The sequence below is a fragment of the Sorex araneus genome, chromosome 4, assembly GCF_027595985.1.
Source record: "Sorex araneus isolate mSorAra2 chromosome 4, mSorAra2.pri, whole genome shotgun sequence".
NCBI classification, from domain to species: Eukaryota; Metazoa; Chordata; class Mammalia; order Eulipotyphla; family Soricidae; genus Sorex; species Sorex araneus.
In genome coordinates, this window is record NC_073305.1 from 66,285,626 (window position 1) to 66,298,904 (window position 13,279).

The following is a 13,279-nucleotide window of genomic DNA, read 5'->3' on the forward strand; positions in this document are numbered from 1 at the left end:
AAAAGCTGAGAATCACCAGGAGGGATGCCTGAGCCTCCTGAGTACTGCTTGAGAGTTCCCCATCCCCACCATAAAAAGGCACCAGCTGCCTACGACCAAAGGACCTACCGTTAGTTTCTATGATGATTTGCTTTAGACTCTAGAGTTGCAGAGGTCCTGGGGAGTAGTTCAGTGGCTTAGTATGCAGCCTTGGGAGCATCAGACACTGAGTTCAACTGCAGGCATATGCTGCATATGTGGGAAAACACCTAACAATTCTGCTGTCAGTGCCAGCAGCTCCTCTCTCTGTGATGCCCAGAGTAACAAGTGGTCCCCACGCTGCACTACAACTATGTATACATGAACACCTGGAAGCACCATGACCAATAGAGGAATTCTGGCATCTTGGCCAGGATATGAGCTCCAGGGCACGCTGTGTTGAGCACAGCTAAAGGAGTTCGACTTCCAGAAGCATCACAACCAAGAGCGCAAACTTCACAACATAACGTGGTTGCCCCCACCCACCAGCAAGCAACACGATTAAAGGCAGGAGCACCCGAGACAGGCTTTTGTGTGATCCTGGACTACGTAAGAATGAAGGAAAAAAATGAAGAAAAAGGTCCAAGAATTTCATAGCCAAACCTGTCTTCATTTAACTTCCAGAATGCCCACCATGCTGCAATCATTAGTTTTGTTTTGTTTTTTGGTTTTTTTTTGTAGTGATATAAGGTCTACATAATATTCTTTTCAAGCACTGTCACTTGCATGAATATTTCTCACACACCCATGTCCATCTTGGCCAAAAGATGAAGGAAATACACTTTCATGTGATGCCTCCTATTTTATTGAGTTTCTAGGAATCCTTGTGACTTTGCTGCAGGCTTTGGAGGTGGCAGGGGATGGTTTCAGCGGGTGTAGCTTTCATGTCTAGGTTGGGAATAACTCTAGTCTCTTTCCCACTGGTGTCTATTCAGTGGTATATGACAAAAACTGGGATTAAAAAATCTCAACTGTACAGCTTTTTCCATTCAAAGCACAAACTGTGTTGTTTTGCTAACTACATATACCTGCTAATTTCAATGTGGCACAAAAGGCTTTTTTTCTTTTTTATTGAATCACTGTGAGATAGACCATTACAAAGCTGTTCATAATTGGATAATTGGAGCTCAGTCATACAGTATTCCAACACCCATCCCTCTACCAGTGTATATTTCCCAGCACCAGTGAAAAAAAGGCATTTTATACCTATCAAAAGCTATCACTGCAATTTGACTAGGGAGTGTCTCACTACTATAATCTATACCAAGTTATGAAACTTTTTCTTAAAAGATGCATAGTAAATATTTAAACTTTTAAGACCAAGAAACAGAATCAACTCATATCAATGCCTAAATATGTGGCCACTAAAAAAATGTGAGAAGGGGACCAGAGCAATAGTACAACAGGTAGGGCATTTGCCATGCATGCAGTCAACATGAATTCAATACCTCATACTACATATGGTCCCCTAATCTCTTCCAGGACTAACCCCTGAGCACAGTGCCAGGAGTAAGCCCTAAGCACTGCCAGATGTGGCCAAAAATGTAAATAATTTCCTCAGCTCTTGAGCCCTGCCAAAAAGAATGCAATGGGCCAGAGTAGCCCAAGGACATGCTTTGACATCTTATTCCTGGGTGGGAAGAAACTCCTATAAATTCTGAATTGGTCTCTAAATCAGTCTAATTACTTACAAAAATATCATTTACCCATTTACCTTTTTTCCCAGTATCCAAAAATCATCAGTGTTTTATAGGTACAATATGTGAATCAGTCATTGGGATATACAGATATTTTTGCAGATAAATGCAATTAAAACATGCCTAAATTCATGGTGCTTTTCAAAGTAGCAGAACAGAGATTAGGTTATATTTCACTCTCATGTAAAATGATAATAGTGGCATTAAGCAACAGTAGAAACTATTCTAATTGATAGCTCACTTTTATATGCTTTTTCTCTTTCTCTAATTGACATTTTATAAATGGTATCTCCTTCTAAGCATTCCATTTTGATTCATATCAATCTGTTGGCATTACACATGAACTGGAAGAAAATATGGAGCCTTCTGCTTCAAGTATCCTAATTTACATGCTAAATCAGAAGGTCAAAATGAATCTTTGTCATGTTTAGAGCCCTGTACATTGGCCCAGAAGTAAAAGACGGTAAGTTTGCTTCCTTGTTGCTGCTGTTGGCAGGAGAATATTTCTTTTTTTAAAAAAAATCATCAAGTAATAATTCAATGTGAGTTCAGAACAACAAAATCTGGTGCATTATAAGATAAATACTATGAAAAGTGCTTTGGTGTGATGAGAATGGCTTTGTTTAAGTTGAAGATTGTTCTTCATTCTGATAGTATAGTTAGTAGCAGATGGCCTGAAGTTATCATAAATATGTATGCCCTAGAAGTGCCCTGCATTGAAGTGCAGCCAAAACACAACAGTGTTGAACAACACAATGTAGAGAGAGCTGTCTGACACGTATAGAAGAATGAGTAGCCTTCCTCATACAGTAAGATTTCTAGCATCATAGGGCATCTGAGATATCACTCACTTTTCCTAAGATCAGTAATGCATACAGAGACTCCAATCTTTTAAATGATTTTACCACAAGGGTGTTACCATTTCTTTCCATTAAATTACCACAGTTTCACAACTCAGACATTGAAGCAGGACTTCAAGTGCTTTCTTCTTTGGAAACTTACTGTCTGAACCCTAGCTTACTATTCGATGAAGAATTGTACAATGCAAAAGAGCACTCTAATGGTATGACTTGCTTTAGCATAACTCACTTGCTAGCTCTCTCTGAATACTATGACCTTTGTTCTCTTGTTCCTTCTACCTGAATCACTGAAATGCTATTCCAAAAGATGATTTCTGAAAACTCCCTTCATTGTTGAATTCCAAACACAGCTGATTTTATATTAAATCCAGCCACAATCAAGATGTGTTGTTGCAACCAGACTTCAATAAATAAATACATGTGAGATCTATCCATTTGTTAGTGCCTATTATGTCCTGTGCAAGATAGCTAGAAATACAGATGAATAATTCAGAGAGAACAATACTCCTTGCTGTGTGTTTCTACAGAATTTGTTTGAAATAGCTGCCTTCTCATGCTCAGTCCTCCTGATGGGAGTAGGAGGAATTGATTTGGTTGTTGAAATGATGAGTCTGGCATCCCCAGCCTATAATTCTGTCCTAGGCGAGGCTTATTTATTCACAGCTGACCTGTTGATTTGGCCTTACTGCCTTGAAGGGGTCTGACAAAAGCTGTATTCAGCCATGGTAGTTCACAAGGGTTCACTGGCTAACTTTGTTCTGCATGTGTGAGTACCACAACAGAAACTCAGGATGTGGAGAGAATAAGGAATCCATCTAGGTTGAAGGTCTGAGGCTTAAAATTCTCTAATCCAGTTTTACCAGAAGTAAAGCAGATGTTTTCCTTATTCTCTGTCTTGTATTTGTGTCTCAGAAGGCTCAGTAGGCAGGGAAAAGAAAGGGACTTGACTCCTCATGTCGATTAACGATAAATGTGATATGAATTCTGCCCTCAAGAAATTCAGACTTCTAGGATCTTTGGTTCTAAATGCCATATGTTTTATGAAAATGAAACCAGGAATAAAACACAAGGTCTAGTCCCAGAAACACCATGAATTCTCTGCAATACTTCAAGAAGACTACCAAGCTCTACTTCAAAGAACTGGGTCTCTGGATAAATTATTACATCAAAAGAAGTACTATAGCATTTTGCTACAAAATTATTAACAAATAACTCAAAACAATAAATTGGGTTTTCAATGTTTTGAATTTGAGTGACTTTAAACATTTAATCACATTCTAAACATACAAAAAAAGCAGCATTCCACGGGGCTGGAGCGATAGTACAGCAGGTAGGGTGTTTGCCTTGCATGCAGCCGACCCGGCTTCGATTCCCAGCAATGGTCCCCTGAGCACCACCAGGAGTAATTCCTGAGTGCAGAGCCAGGAGTAACCCCTGTGCATCTCCAGGAGTGACCCAAAAAGCAAAAAAAATTAAAATAAATAAGTAAATAAATAAAATTTAAAAAGAAAAAGAAAAAGGAGAAGGTTGGAGCAATAGCACAGCAGGTAGGGCATTTGCCTTGCATGCAGCTGACCCGGGTTTGATTGCCAGCAATGGTCCCCTGACCACCATCAGGGGTAATTCCTGAGTGCAGAGCCAAGAGTAACCCTTGAGCATCACTGGGCGTGACCCAAAAAGACAAAAAAAAAAGCAGCATTCCAGACTATTTAATTTAAAAGTATTTTATTTTAAAGTTATGCCTGCTGGTCAAGGAACAGAGAAAACAGCTTTGCTGAAATCTGAAACTAGGCATTGTCTTCCTAAGGAGAATAGTTCTTCTCAAGTTCACTAGTGACTACTACTTGTTCTTCTACTAGTTCCCATACATGAGTATCCACTTTAAAAAATGTTAACAGTGACATAAAAGAAAAATGTTTTAGCTCATCTCTACTATTAGCTCATTTCTGTCCTTTCTAGATAATAACAAATAAACCCTAATCATATAGTCCACCACTCAATGTTAAATATTCAAATCTAATATACTCTATTTTTAAGCTTTTTGCTATAAAGGCTTACCATCCAGGACCTGGTCAAGAGCATATGGGGCATCAGTGTTATATAAATGTCATCAATATTTATTCAATCATTGTTTACGGAATACTAACACAACCAAAATCTATTCTAAGAATTGGGTATAGGAGAGTGAACAAAACAAGAAGGCCCTGCACTTGTGGCTTCCACTTCAGTGCAGGCGAGAACTGAACACATCAGATGTCCACCACAATATCAGCACACTCATCTCCTGACTTCTGTCCACATTTCATGATCTTGGCTCTCATTTACTGTGGCTATTTGGTCAGAGCAGCTGGTCCATAGGCTGGATAGTTTTAAATCCCTTCATTGTGGCTATATAACAATAACAAACACCAACTTGGTTTGTTTTCTTCTTTTAGTCTTTCAAATAAGGGACAACTAAGAGACAAAGAAAGCAACACAGCCAGGAGGTCTGTATCTCTGGAGGGGACAGAGAGGCTTTGTTAAGGAAAGGAGAGGCTCATAACATGCAGCAAAACATGCATGGGCAGAAACCATGATGCAGGGCAAAGATGCCCAACTCAGGGTTAAATGTCCATAGACAGATATTTGAGAAATATACAGGTGTCATGAGCTGGAGCAATAGCACAGTGGGAGGGTGTTTGCCTTGCATGCAGCCAACCCAGGTTCAATTGATTCTTCTGCCCCTCTCGGAGAGCCCGGCAAGCTACTGAGAGTGTCTTGACCACATGGCAGAGCCTGGCAAGCTACCCGTGGCATATCTGATATGCCAAACAGAGTACAACGAATCTCAAATGGAGATGTTACTGGTGCCTGCTCGAGCAAATCGATGAGCAACAGGATGACAGTGACAGTAACATTGACAGGTGTCATAGGTACTGTCTTGTATTTTCCTATTGTCATGATCCTCATAAGATCAAACTGACATTGTCATTTCCCAAGAGAGTAAAAGAGAAGAAAGAAAAAATGACATGACATTCTAAAGCAATCACTTTCTTACAAGAATGTTGAGAAATGGAAAAATCCAGAATTGATCAAAGATGGTTGCATGTGAAACCTCCACCTAATTTGCCTTAATAACACACCTTTGTGTCCCAATAACACATCTCTGAAAGATGGGATCAATTTGGGACACTGACTTGTGCCAAACTGAGGCACTGCTGGATTTCACCCCCATGATCAGGAACCCTGTTCAGCATGGAATTCCAGGGACCCCCACTCAGAAGCACCCATTTCTTCTCTGCCAGCAGCTTCATCTCCTGGACTGCCATTCTAATGACATGTACCCCTCCCCTCCACCAGTTACTGCCAACAGAACTGCATGCCAGTGATACTGTAATGTGGACTTCCCCCAACAAAAGCAAACTGTAATTATATCAAAATTAGCTGAGTCACAAGTGAAACCACCCACTCATCAGGGAAGTGAGCACTGCTGAGTTCCAACCTGATATTACAATGGAGCATTTCAGATTGTCGCTGGTATTGGGTGAACAATGATTCTTGATACCTTGTGGTGCTCCTGAAGTTTTATACACAATGGAGACTTGTCCAGAATTGTGAGTGAGTTCTAAAGCCCTGTAGGACGTTTATGTGGGTGAAAGGCTGTTTTGTAATTATCAAAGCTTAGGGCCTGACTGTTTTGCATAAAAAAGTAGGCATGAGCTCCCATGTAAATCTAAGGAGAATTGTTTAGTTTTGTTCAGAGCTCTATCAGGGGATGCTCTCCACTTCAGGTAGAACAATTACCTACAAAAGACTGCTTTGTATTCAGTTTTCTAGCCTAACATACTCGGCTGATTTGCATCTATAATTAGTGTAGTTTAGAAGATTCTACATAGTGTTGGAATACTGATAACATGGTTTCCTATAGCATTGTCATTAAGCATTAGCATACTGAATTACAGACTAGTTTATTACTCCTTTTTTGTTTCTCCTTTATAACAGAATAAGAATAGAATAAGGCATCACGTTGAAGGGGGAGGGGCTTACTTATATGAGACATAGGTTGTTAATGGAGGCAGTGAGCCTTCAAAGAGGTACAGCAAAATATTTATTAGACTAAAAGGGGAGTCTGGTCTGATGGGGTTGAAAACCTATGGCATAGAGAAGAAAGGCATTAGAAACAAGTCAGAGCAAAGAAGAAGATATATACAAAAAATGCAGAGTATCATGAGACAAAACAATTTACACCCAAGATGAAATTGTTAAAGCTGACTCTTATCTAGATGGCTCCGAGCTGGTCTTTGGTCCTTATTTCTGCACACTGTTGCCACCAACATCAAGTCATTGAAAACATTTCGTGTCTCCTGTCTCACCACCCCTCTCTATTTATCCTGCTAACAAAATGGTCAATCTAGAGACCAGAGAGATAGTTCGACGGGCTGAGCACATGCTTTGCAGGCAGGACTAGTTACTATTTAATCCTCAGTACCAGCTCATCCCCTGAGCACCACTAGCAATAATCCCTAGGCTCTTAGAAAAGAGTAGACCTAGGAACTGCCCACGGCGCCATCTCCCCCCATCCCCAAGAGCTAAAACTAAAACAATCAAAATAAAGTGTCATTCTAAACTGCAGCATTGCTAATGTCTTCATCTTAAGCAAATACTTTTTAAAATTCCAAGTTGCCTTGATATTCAGGCCTACCGAAATTACAATCTTCCCAAAAGAATATATTGCCAACTGACTAATCCATCAAAAGCCACTTTTTCTCCCGTAAGTAGGTCCTAAGCAGCAAATCAGTAAACCTTCAGGTCTTCACCTGACCTCTGTGATTTCCCTATGACAAGGCCTAGTCTCACCTCTAATAATACATTCCTTTTCCCCTTACTGTTCAATTCAAATCCCCTATGCATATGCCCTAAGTGATCAGACTTCCTCTAGAAATCTAGAGAGAGCAATTAAGTGTGGCAATTAAGTCAGAAGAGGATAAGTTAAACTCTGATAACAAGCAGCCCCAAATCAGAGGGGCTTATAAGGGTTTATTTCTCACTTATGTCAAATGTCACTACACATCAATAATGCCTCTGATCACAGACCATCTTCTTTCTAGTATACAAATTCAGGGAGTAGCCTGTGCCTGGAACAGTGGTCCTCGTCACAATAGAAAGAAAAAGAGAACATGGTAACCCTTATTAACTCTTAAATTCCCATTAAGGAGATACACAACTCTTCTACTTGGTTTCATTGTTCAAAGTCAGCTCACACAGGAGATCAATGAAAGGAAGGAAAGGGGGAAGGAAGGGAAATGGAAAAAAAAATATTGTCAAACTATATTAAAATTTGCAATAACAGAGATAACCTCCTAGGTAACAAATTTAAAGTTCATTATTCTAACAGTATAAAGCTTGTAATATTTGTCTAGAAGTATAATTTGCTGACAATATAATTTTGTCTTTTTGTTTTCAACTACAAAAATTTGAAATAGTGAGATATGAAATTTTACAGAAATCTATTTTATCTACAAACTCAGAAATAAACTCCCCCAAATTAAAAAAAAATGTGGTACTCTGGGTCACAACCAACAGTACTTAGGGCTTCCTTCCTGGTTCTGCACTCAGGAGTTACTCCTGGCAGGGCTCAGGGAAGCATATGGAATGCCGGGGATTGAACCCCAGTTGGCCGTGTGCACTGCAGGCACCTGACCCACTGTGCTATATCTCAAGCCCACTCCAAAATCAAAAATTTTTAAATCCATTTCAAAATTGGTGAACCATGGACATTATAAACAGTTTATGCTAAAGCACTGAAGGTACCAATTTATTTAACATACATAGACTTTATAAGTACTGTGCAAATGGTCCCCAAAATTATTTTACTCACTATTGTGTGGCTATTTCAAGTCAATATTTATAAATTAAAACATTTTTAAAATTTTACAATGCCAACACTCGGCTGAAAAGCACAGCCCCAAATCGATAACTTCTGATCTACTGCCAAAATATACCAACCATTAAATTAGGTACAAATGAGAGATGATCCTGAAGAAATAAGCCTACATCAAAGCAACAATAAGAGCTGACGGTAGTAGATTTATGAAAAATGAAGACAATTTCATTTTATTATTTTATTCAAGATAAAAGTCCTAGAGGACGTGCATTATAAATTGTATGATTTCTTTAGGTACCCACCCCTGAAATCCATACCACTGCCACCTTGAATTTAATCTTACTACAAAGACTGAAGCCATGCCCAATAACTACACATCATTAGGTGATTTTCCCATATATAACTTTTCATCCAAAAGAAAAATGAGAAAATATTGACATGTTTAAGCCATGGTAAGTATCTAATAGCCCTCAGTCTTCTATTTAAAGTCACTGCTGTCAAATCCATCACTTACAGAGATATTTGCAAGTGCTTCTCCAGTAAATCTGTGATAGAAACTGCCTGTAGAAAAGCTTTACTGGTATTAATTTTGAAATCCTGTTGAGCCTCATGTTAACAAAATAAAAATGTATTATGTTCACTTTTCTTTTCCTATGGACAGCCTTGAAAATATACTTGCTTACTTGTGGTTGACTGAGCTATATCTAGAAATGATTCATTAAAAATAAATATTGACTACTTAAAAAATGCAAAGCAAATGGTAAGGAGCTATAAAATGGTATTGAGTCACCAATTAAAGAGCCATCTGCACACCTACTCTGTGCAAGGCAATGAGCAGATTTAAGTCTCAGGCTCTCACCAAATAAACTGTTTAGTGAAGTAAATTTTGTTCAGTTTTATCAATAAAAGTAATAAACATTTCTATCCCCCATACACACCAGTTCTTATACATATATTGAAATACTATTTCTTTGTTACTAGAGTAGCTATTAGACAAAGATCAAGATCTTTTTAATACATTACTAGAAGCTCAAAGATCACTGTAATACAGTTTTATTTTTTAAATATTTGGCAATTATTATTTTAATATAATGGGTTCCTATGGCAAAGAGAACTGATTTCCTTTTATAAATTAAAAGTTTAACTATGAAACATCAGGGATATGACTAGAGTGGCAAGCACGTGTCTTCAAGTAAGAAGCTCTAGCTTCATCCCCAGTACCTCATACCCCCCAAATGCAGTCATGTGCATCTTTTCAGTAACAGCAACCAAAAATAAATATAGAACATAATGAGGGCAATGGTCCATAGGCTTTATATCAAGAATAAGCTATTTTGACAAGCCCTTAGCTAGACTCATTAAAAGAGAAAGAGAGAGAGAGAGAGAGAGAGAGAGAGAGAGAGAAAACTAATCAATTGGATCAAAATTAAAAGGAAAAAGTTATAAGCAATGCCATAAAATACAAAAGGTCATATGAGGTTATCATGAATAACTCATACCATTACATGAAAAACCCAGAAGGATGTATTTTTATAAAACAACTTACCAATACTGAATCGTGAGTCGTGAGTAAAGAGAAAAACCTAATCAGAACAAATACTAGTGTGGAAATTGAAACAGTAATCAAAAGTCTCCTGAAAAACAGAGATTCAGACAGATTTACCAGTAAGTTCTTCGATACCTTCAAAGAGAGCTGTTACCCACCTTTTTCAAGCTCTTCCAGATAACTGAAATAACAGCAATTGCTTTTCGTGGTGTTTTATGATTCCAATACTATCAAAAAAACACCACTAGAAACAAAAATACAAACTAAAGTCCTTGATGAGCAAAAATGGAAAGATTCTCAATAAAATCTTAGCAAATTGAATTCAACAATATATAGTGAATTCAATGATACATTAGAAGAATTATATGCCATTATTAAAGAGGATTTACTTGGGGGGTGCACGGATGCTTTATTATATGTCAATGTATTACACTATATCAACAGAGGGAAAAATTTAAGTCATAGAGGATATCAATAGAAAGCTTTTGAGAACTTTTAACATCCCCGGCCAGAGAGATACTACAGTGTGTAAGGCACTTCTTGCATGCAGCTGATCCGGATTTCATCCCTAACACCCATAAAGACCCTTGAGCACCATTAGAAGTGACCCCTGAGTGTAGGTTCAGGAATAGGTCCTGAGCACCTCTGTGTATGGCCCACAAAGAAAAAAATTAACACCCATTTAAGATTGTTTAAAAACCCTCAAGAAAACTGCTTTAAAAGGAACTTTTAAAGTGAACTTTTAAAGGAACTTTTAAAAGGAACTTTTAAAGTTTCTTTTAAAAAAGTCACTAATAAAAGTGACTTTTTTAAAAGAAACTTTCCTCAATAAAAAAAAAAGTGATAAGATGAAACAAACACACAGCTAACATTGTACCTAATGGCAGGTATATAAAAGTTTTTCCCTAAGATGATGCACAAAGCAAAGTAGCCCACTGTTACCACAACTATTCAACACAATATAGGAAATTCTAGCTTCAACGATTGGGGTGGAGGGGAACCTAGAGGGATTCAAATTGAAAAGACAAAAGTCAAGCTATCACTATTTGCATATGATATGGTATTATACATATAAAACCTTAAAGACTGCACAAAAATAACTGGAAGAATACTCCATGTTCATGAATTTGAAGAAAGGCCACTGATAAAATGACCAACCTATACAAAACATTATAAAGGTTCAATGGAATGCCTACCAAAATTCCGATGGCATTCTTCAAGTACATAGAACAAATACTGCCAAAATTTGAATGGAACCAAGAAAATCCCTAACTAATCAAATCAATCCTAGGGGGAAAAAAAGAAAGAAGCACTGCAATCCCTGATTTTGGTGTAACCTATAAAACTATAGTAATTATAACTGTATTAATGAAATAAAAACAGACCAATAGAATAGAATTGAGAGCAATAGAATAGAATTGAGAGCACATAAGTCAATCCTCATATATATGCACACTTAATTTATAACAAAAGACCCAAGAACTTAAGTGAATGACAAATGGTTAACTTGAAAAGGAAACACTATCTCACAGCATACACAAAGGTTAACTGAGAGAGGACTACAGATCTGATGTTACACATAAATTGGTAAAATACACTGAGGAAAACATAGGAAAAATTCTCTTTGACATTAACTTTAGAGTTATTCCACTCCACTGACAAAGAAAACAAAAAGCAAATCAAATAGGACTATATTAAGCACTGCTAAAGAAACTACGACTACTGAATTGGAGAGAATATTTTCAATCATATATCCAAGAAAGAACTAATGTTCAAAATATGTAAAGCATCCCAAAACTTAGCAACAACAAAAATACAAAACTATAACCAATCAAAAATGGGGGAGAATAGCTGATCAGACACTTCCCCTGAAGAAAGCATACAGATGGCTAACAGGCAGGTAAAAAAAAAAAAGTGTTCAGCATCTTTTACCAGGAAAATGCAAACCAAAATGACAATAAGACTTCGGATCAGATCAGTGAGCATGGCCTCTATCACAAAGTCCAGAAGCAAACTATCCTAGAGGAAACGCAATAAGGTGAGACTCTAGCTAAAGGTCAATGTCTATGAAAAATAGCACAGAGACTTCTCAAACAATTAAAACAGCCCTCTGTGTCTTCTATTAATAAAATCGCCTTTGGAGCAGTTTTCCTGCCATCCTCTCGTTATGTCTTGGAAATATATGTCTCCACCCAGTTCCTGGGAGGTCAGAAGCATCTCCCGACGTTGAGCAGATCACTGTCTGCTTCAGTGCTGAAAGGACCAGAGGCAGATGAGAGCCACAGTAGCTTGGTGGCCCATGTCCCCTGACCTCACCTGACATGCTCCTCAGCTTCCAAACCAGTGCCATATCTAGGGACACTGACACAGCAGCCCAGTTCACTGGGGCTGGGGCTGCCACAGTGGGGGCAGCTGGCTCGGGAGCTGGGGTCGGGACTGTGTTTTGAAGCCCATCCTTGGTGATGCCTGGAACCCACCCTGAAGCAACAGCTCTTGTTCTCCCCCATGCTGGGCTTTGCCTTCTGGGAGGCCATGGGGCTCTTCTTCCGGATGGTGGCCTTTGCCATCCTCCTCTCCATGTGAAGGAGTTGTCTCCAGCTTCCATAGCTATTTCTCCTGAGTCTCCTCTGCCCTGTACACTCATCTTTCTGAACTTTTCCGAGCTGGGGAAAATAGTTGTCTCAGTATTTGCACTGTAGCACTATCCTCCCGTTGTTCTTCAATTTGCTCAAGCGGGCACCAGTGATGTCTCCATAGTGAAACTTGTTGTTACTGTTTCTGGCATATAGAATATGCCACGAGGAGCTTGCCAGGCTCTGCTGTGCGGGCGGAATACCCTCGGTAGCTTGCTGGGCTCTCCAAGAGGGACAGAGGAATAGAAATGACAGAGTGAAAATGAATATTAATAAGAAAAAATTTTAATAGAATTACTATATGATCTAGCAATTCTTCTTGCTATTATCTATCCAAAGAATACAAAAAACAATAACAAAAAAATATGTACACATCTATGTTCATTGCAGCACTATATACAATAGTCAAGATCTGAAAACAATCCAGTGGACAAATAGTGATGTAGAGGAGTGGATAAATAAGGATGTATGTGGAACACTACTTCATAGAATACAACTCAGATATAAGAAAGTGTGACATCCAGATCAAAATGGATTAAAGACCTCAACATCAGACCAGAATCCATAAGGTACACTGAAAACAAGGTCAGCAAAACTCTCCACAATATTGAAGCTAAAGGTGTCTTTAAAGATGACATGCACTCACACATCCAAAAGAACAA

General features: G+C 38.4%; 1 protein-coding gene and 1 pseudogene across 7 annotated transcripts in view; one reads left to right on the plus strand and one right to left on the minus strand.

Annotated features, from left to right (window-relative positions):
- Window positions 1-13,279, minus strand: part of TAFA4 (TAFA chemokine like family member 4) — a 302,837-nt gene that overhangs the window by 154,575 nt on the left and 134,983 nt on the right. The window lies entirely within an intron of this gene.
- Window positions 12,257-12,567, plus strand: LOC129404250 (uncharacterized; annotated as a pseudogene).